Genomic DNA, 8,213 nt, shown 5'->3' with positions numbered 1-8,213 from the left:
ATAACAACAATAATCTCTGGCTTCAAGATTTCCAAGCTCGTACAATGTTAAATGTAAACATAGCCGCCATGATTGAGGAAAAATGTAGATGTTTTGTAAGTAGATGAGTAAATGCTTGATGACTCGTGGCTTAAATTATATTCAGGATACAGGACTACCTTAGAAGACCACGGGAATCTAACACACAAGTGATCTGAGTACACAGTCCTGAAGAACTCTTTATTCTATCCCAATAGGCACACACACACACACACACACACACACACACACACACACACACACACACACACACACACACACACACACACACACACACACACACACACACACACACACACACACACAGAAAGATCAAGGAGTTGATATCACACCAAACCTGTCTCCTGAAGCCCACATAAAAAGAATAACATCTGCGGCATATGCGAGGCTGGCTAACATCAGAACAGCGTTCAGGAACCTGTGTAAGGAACCATTAAGAATCTTGTACACCACATATGTAAGACCAATCCTGGAGTATGCGGCCCCAGCATGAAGCTCGTACTTTGTCAAGCACAAGACAAAGTTGGAAAAAGTCCAGAGGTATGCCACTAGACAAGTCTCAGAACTAAGAGGCATGAGTTATGAGGAAAGGCTGCGGGAAATGCACCTTTCGACACTGGGAGACAGAAGAGTAAGGGGAGACATGATCACAACCTACAAAATCCTCAGGGGAATCGACTGGGTAAACAAGGATAAACTATTCAATACTGGTGGTCGCGAACAAGGGGACACAGGTGGAAACTGAGTACCCACATGAGCCACAGGAACGTTAGAAGGAACTTTTTCAGTGTCAGAGTAGTTAACGGATGGAATGCATTAGGCAGTGATGTGGTGCATGGAGGCTGACTCCATACACAGTTTCAAATGTAGATATGATAGAACCCAGTAGGCTCAGGAATCTGTACACCAGTTGATTGACAGTTGCGAGGCGGGACCAAACAGCCAGAGCTCAACCCCCGCAAGCACAAATATTTGAGTACAAATAGGTGAGTACACACACACACACACACACACACACACACACACACACACACACATGAGAAAGGAATGGAGTTTCATGGAAATGGTTATCCCAGGCTGTGAAGGGTTTAGAGACTACATAGCAGGCACCATGACGATGGGAGGAACTAGAGTAGTAGTAGCGGTGAAATATAACCCTCCGCCAAATGACAGAAGACCCAGGCAAGAGTATGACAGAAACATGGCAGTTAATAACACAACTGAAAGGGCAGCCTCTGCTGCCTGTTTAAATCGATCCCATCTGCTCATCATGGTGGCCTTCAATCATGGAAGGATAGACTGGGAGAACAAGGAACCGCGTGGAGGAGAGGATGCATGGAGAACCAAACTAATGGAGGTGGTGACAAGAAACCTTCTAAGCCAACATGTCAGGGAACCCAATAGAATGAGGGGAAACGATGAACCAGCGACACTCGACCTAGTCTTCACTCTGACTCCGACATAAGGGAAATTGACTTCGAGGCCCCAGAAGGAATGAGCGATCACAGTGTACTGACGTTTGAGTATCAGGTCGAAGAAGGGCTAAAGTACTCGAGAAAGGGAACTGAAAGCAAAAGGCTAGCATTCCGTAAGGGAAATTACGAGGAGATAAGAAAATTCCTAAAGATGTTACATGGGAATCAGAGCTAAGGGAAAAGACGGCCCAAGACATGATGGAATACATTATGCAGAAGTGCAAGGTGGCAGCAGAAAAGTTTATCCTGGCCCAAAAATTAAAAAATTAGATGCAGATCAGAAACCCATGGTTTAATCAGAGATGTAAGGTAGCTAAACAACAAAATAAAAGAACATGGAAAAAGTATAGAAATAACAGGACACTCGAGAGTAGAGAGGGTTACCAAAGAGTCAGGAATGAATACGTCAGGATGAAAAGAGAGGCAGAAGGGCAATATGAAAATGACATAGTGTTGCGGACCTGAGTCCAGCGTCGGAGCACGGAGCAGTGACAACAACGCCATCTGTGTTTCCGCTCCCGAAACCTCCTCCAAATGGACAACGCCATCTAGTGAGGACGGGATATACCGGCCACAGATGCTGGATTCCCATCTTAATCAGCTCGTAACATAGCCGCTGCTGACCTCTGGTGAGGTGGCGCTTAAACAGCAACGCCATCTATGGAGTGGAGAGGTGTGTTACTTACTCCTAGCTGAATACGTATATAAAATTAAATAAACTTTTGTTTCATTATATTATTACCTGTATATGTACACATATTGTGTTTTTGATCATGATTAAACCAACGCTAACAATTCCATAGTCTCCTGAGACTGATGGATGCCTACTACTACTACTATTGTGTTTTTGTAAATTATCGTGTGGTGTGGCAGCATCAGTGGGGACAGGAGCGCGGTGGCTCATCACACGTCTAATACCTGTTAGATTCGGGAAATTAGAATTGCTGTTACCTGTTCAGTTTGGGAGTTCCAGATGTCACTTTTACTAAGTTTATATAATTGTTTATTTACTGTAATTAAGCAGGTGGCATTGTACTTATATATTTTGCAAGTAACTATTATATTTATTTTGCATTCTTATGTGTTTTGAGAACAAGTGGTTGTTCAATTAGTTTTAAATATTAAAAAGTCTTTAGTTTCCATCCCTCATCCTGGATGAGGCAGAGGGGGAGAGGATTATGGGTAGCGACAGAGCGAGAGTTCAGTAGCTGATACGGGTCAGGAGAGATCACATCTTTGTAGAGTTAAGTCTGTAACATTCATGTTGTGCCATATTTTTATTATATTATATTATGTGAGAGACAATACTTTTTGTTAGTTGTATAAGTTAACTTGACCATCTGTGTTTTTATATTATACTGTATTGAATACATATATTATAAGTTATATGTATAATTCTTCAGTCCTAAAGGAAAATTTTAACAAAGTGCTCATTACTTATTAAGGGGTTACACTGGTGACCCGCTCCTGTGAACAGCAGTTTTAGTAACCCTAGACCTTTTTTAAAGTTGGCTGTTGTAGGGTCACGAGCCGTAACGAACGATAGGTAACAAGGTAGACGTTTGCGTCTAAGCCTGTAAGTGAGGTTCCTTAGAGCGTCCCAGTATTAATGACGTGTCTGATTGCAGAGTCGACCTGGGACTGCTGTATTGGACGATGGATCAGTCCACCCAAGGCAGCCAAGGTCTCTTCACGAGTCTGCTGAAGAAGCTGTGAGTCACCCCCGGACGAACTCTGTTGAGAGTGTAATAGCCTGCCTGTGACGTGGCAGTGTCGGGAATCGCCTTATCCGGGGCTGGCTGGTGGAAGAGACTAGCCACTGTGGTGCTTAGTGAGGAGAGTTATCAGCGGGATCACACGAGGCTCCTGCCTTGGGCTCGCAACCCTAGTATCGGTCGTGGAGTGGCCTACACAGCGGAGCTGATAGGTACCTGCTGATCGGTACAGGCTGGATTGTGGTTGAAGGCTTCCACGACGGAGCACCCAGTGGGACTGTGATTTGGCTGGCCTGTGGCCAGGGTAGATTCGCCAATAGAATCATAGAGGATTCATCATGGGCCACGGAAGAAGGAACCAGGGCTACCCAGAGTGAGCACCGTGGAGCATCCAGTGTCTTCGGAGGAAGACAGCCCTGTACATAATAGTGTAGTGATAACCCCCGTGTGCAACTGTTATATATTTATTTATGGTGGTGGAGAAATATATATATATAAATTGGAACATTGTATCCCTCCCCCTTTAATTTAACTTGCGTTACGGAACACACCCCTTGAAAGCCTCTACTAACTTGGGGCCGGATTCCCAAACTCTACTAACATCAGAGAAGAACCCGGTTACGTCCCAGTAGGGCCGTAACACATAGCAAGCAAGGCTAAGACCCAACCCAAATTGCTGGACAGCCCCATCAGGAGAAAGACAACAGTGAAGGAACAGGCAATGAAACTGAGGATAGGGGCAGACAGATTCACAGATTCACTACAAATGACAAAGAAATGTGCGAGGAACTCAATATGAAATTCCAGGAAGTCTTCACATTAGAGCAAGGAGAAGTTCCAAAGAATAGAGAAGGAATAATTAACTAGGCACCACTAGAGGAATTTGAGATTACCAGTAGAGATGCAAGGAAGCTTTAGCTAGAGTTGGATGTGACAAAAGCTATAGGCCCAGATGGAATATCACCATGGATACTAAAGGAAGAAGAAGAAGCGCTGTGCCTGCCACTCTACATGGTATATAACAAAAAAATGGAAACAGGTGAACTGCCAGATATTTGGAAGGGGGCAAACGTCCCGATATACAAGAAGGGGAATAGACAGGAGACACTGAACTACAGGCCAGTGTCCCTAACTTGTATACAATGCAAGCTAATGGAAAAAATTGTCCGAGAAAAGCTAGTCGAACATCTGGAGCGAAGGAACTTAGTGTCACAACACCAACATGGTTTCAGGGATGGCAAGTCATGCCTCACAGGATTAATTGAATTCTACGATCAGGCAACAAGAATCAGGCAAGAAAGAGAGGGGTGGGCAGACTGCATATTTTTGGATTTTTTCTAGAAAGCCTTTGACACAGTGCCTCACCAGAGACTAGTGCGAAAGCTGGAGATGCAGGCAGGAGTGAAAGGGAAGGTACTCCATTCGATAAGGGAGTACCTAAGTAATAGAAGGCAGCGAGTCACTGTGCGGGGTGAGGTATCAGATTGGTGAGACGTCACCAGTGGGGTCCTGCAGGTTTCATTCCTTAGACCCAAACTGTTTCTTAAATATGTAAATGATCTTCCAGATGGTATAGAATCGTTCCTTTCATTGTTTGCTGAAGATGCAAAAATTATGAGGAGGATTAAGACGGAGGAAGACAGTATGAGACTACAAGATGACCTAGACAGACTGCATGAATGGTCCAACAAATGACTACTAAAGTTCAACCCGAGTAAATGTAAGGTAATGAAACTAGGCAGTGGAAACAGGAGGCCAGTCACAGGATACAGAATGGGAGATGAAGTCCTTCATGAAACGGACAAAGAGAAGGATCTAGGAGTTGATATCACACCAAACCTGTCTCATGAAGCCCACATCAAAAGAATAACATCTGCGGCGTATGCGAGGCTGGCTAACATCAGAACTGCCTTCAGGAACGTGTGTAAGGAATCAATCAGAACCTTGTATACCACATATGTAAGACCAATCCTGGAGTATGCGGCCGCACCATGGAGCCAGTACTTTATCAAGCACAAGGCGAAGCTTGAAAAAGTTCAGAGATATGCCACTAGGCTAGTCCCAGAACTAATAGGCATGGGTTACGAAGAAAGGCTGCGAGAAATGCACCTCACGACACTAGAAGACAGAAGAGCAAGGGGAGACATCACTACCTACAAAATTCTCAGAGGAATTGACAGGGTAGATAAGGATAAACTGTTTAACACGGGTGGTACGCGAACAAGGGGACACTGGTGGAAACGGAGTATCTAAATGAGCCACAGGAACGTTAGAAAGAACTTTTTCAGTGTCAGAGTAGTTAATAGATGGAATGCATTAGGCAGTGATGTGGTGGAGGCTGACTCCATACACAGTTTCAAATGTAGATATGATAGAGCCCAGTAGGCTCAGGAATCTGTACACCAGTTGATTGACAGTTGAGAGGTGGGACCAAAGAGCCACAGCTCAACCCCCACAAGCACAATTAGGTGAGCACACACACCTACACACACTGAAACCACAACGATGAACTCTTTTTTTACATTTTTTATCGTAGCTCCAGCGTTTTGTTACGTCGCGTGGCTGTTGGAAAGTCAAAGTCTTCGGATAAATATTAATTTTAAATTAAATTGGCTTCTTGTTAAAAGAGGCCCAAAAAATTGTATTTTACCCTGGGTGACTTAAGCATTCTTCGTTACTTTAGAGGTATCAGAAATATCCAATGATGTAAGGCATGAATGTTGTTCAGAGTTACACGACTATCTTAGAGCTTGGATATGCTCTTGTTGGAGCAAAAATTGTGATACTCCTTTTGGGTTTTTTGTTCTTTTCTCGCTGCTCATGAGACTCATTTCAAGGAACTACTAAATTTCGTTTGATGGGCAGTCATGTCTTTGCCATCTTGGGGAGTCACGTCCCTGGCCATCTTGTGACAGTCACGTCCCTAGCCATCTGGGGACAGTTACGTCCCTGGCCATCTTGTGGACGGTCACGTCCCTGGCCATCTTGTGACAGTCACGTCCCTGGCCATCTTGTGACAGTCACGTCCCTAGCCATCTGGGGACAGTCACGTCCCTGGCCATCTTGTGGACGGTCACGTCCCTGGCCATCTGGGGACAGTTACGTCCCTGGCCATCTTGTGACAGTTACGTCCCTGGTCATCTTGTGGACGGTCACGTCGATGCGTCGATGGCTATCTTGTGGACAGTTACGTCCATGGCCATCTTGTGGACGGACACGTCCCTGGCCATCTTGTGACAGTCACGTCCCTGGCCATCTTGTGACAGTCACGTCCCTGGCCATCTTGTGACAGTCACGTCCCTGGCCATCTTGTGACAGTCACGTCCCTGACAATCTTGTGACAGTTACGTCCCTGGTCATCTGGGGACAGTTACGTCCCTGGCCATCTTGTGGACGGTCACGTCGATGGCTATCTTGTGGACAGTTACGTCCATGGCCATCTTGGGGACAGTCACGTCCCTAGCCATCTTGTGACAGTCACGTCCCTGGCCATCTTGTGACAGTCACGTCCCTAGCCATCTTGTGACAGTCACGTCCCTAGCAATCTTGTGACAGTTACGTCCCTGGTCATCTTGTGGACAGTCACGTCCCTGGCCATCTTGTGGACAGTCACGTCCCTAGCAATCTTACGACAGTCACGTCCCTGGCAATCTTGTGACAGTCACGTCCCTGGCCATCTTCTGGACGGTAACGTCCCTGGCCATCTTCTGGACAGTTACGTCCCTGGCCATCTTGTGGACAGTCACGTCCCTGGCCATCATGTGGACAGTCACGTCCCTGGCCATCTTGTGGACGGTCACGTCCCTGGCCATCTTGTGACAGTCACGTCCCTGGCCATCTTGTGGACAGTCCCGTCTCTGGCCATCTTGTTGACAGTCTTGTCCCTGGCCATCTTGGAGACAGTCACGTCCCAGGCCATCTTGTGGACAGTCACGTCCCTGGCCATCTTGTGACAGTCTCGTCCCTGGCCATCTTGTGACAGTCTCGTCCCTGGCCATCTTGGGGACAGTCACGTCCCTGGCCATCATGTGGACCGTCACGTCCCTGGCCATCATGTGGACCGTCACGTCCCTGGCCATCATGTGGACAGTCACTTCACATGATGATGGTGTTGTGAGTCTCTACACGGGAACTGTGTGTGGTAGTGTTGTGAGTCTCTACACGGGAACTGGTCCTCACTATAATTTGTAAACGTGAAAATATTTACAGTGAATATCTTCACTGCCTCAGTTATTATAATTTTTAGTCACGTTCAGACTGTTTCAGGAAGTCACGTCCAGACTTTTTCAGGAAGTCACGTCCAAACTGTTTCAGGAAGTCACGTCCAGACTGTTTCAAGAAGGCACGTCCAGACTGTTTTAGGAAGTCACGTCCAGACTGTTTCAGGAAATCTCGTCCGGACTGTTTCAGGAAATCCCGTCTGGACTGTTTCAGAAAGTCAGGTCCAGACTGTTTCAGGAAGTCAGGTCCAGACTGTTTCAGGAAGTCAGGTCCAGACTGTTTCAGCAAGTCACGTCCAGACTGTTTCAGGAAGTCAGGTCCAGACTGTTTCAGGAAGTCAAGTCCAGACTGTTTCAGGAAGTCAGGTCCAGACTGTTTCAGGAAGTCAGGTCCAGACTGTTTCAGGAAGTCAGGTCCAGACTGTTTCAGGAAGTCAGGTCCAGACTGTTTCAGGAAGTCAGGTCCAGACTGTTTCATGAAGTCAGGTCCAGACTGTTTCATGAAGTCAGGTCCAGACTGTTTCAGGAAGTCAGGTCCAGACTGTTTCAGGAAGTCAGGTCCAGACTGTTTCAGGAAGTCACGTCCAGACTGTTTCAGGAAGTCAGGTCTAGACTGTTTTAGGAAGTCAGGTCCAGACTGTTTCATGAATTCAGGTCTAGACTGTTTCAGGAAGTCAGGTCCAGACTGTTTCAGGAAGTCAGGTCCAGACTGTTTCATGAAGTCAGGTCCAAACTGTTTCAGGAAGTCAGGTCCAGACTGTTTC

This window comes from Procambarus clarkii, chromosome 29 (assembly GCF_040958095.1).
Source record: "Procambarus clarkii isolate CNS0578487 chromosome 29, FALCON_Pclarkii_2.0, whole genome shotgun sequence".
Taxonomy (NCBI): domain Eukaryota; kingdom Metazoa; phylum Arthropoda; class Malacostraca; order Decapoda; family Cambaridae; genus Procambarus; species Procambarus clarkii.
This window is presented reverse-complemented; position numbering follows the sequence as displayed.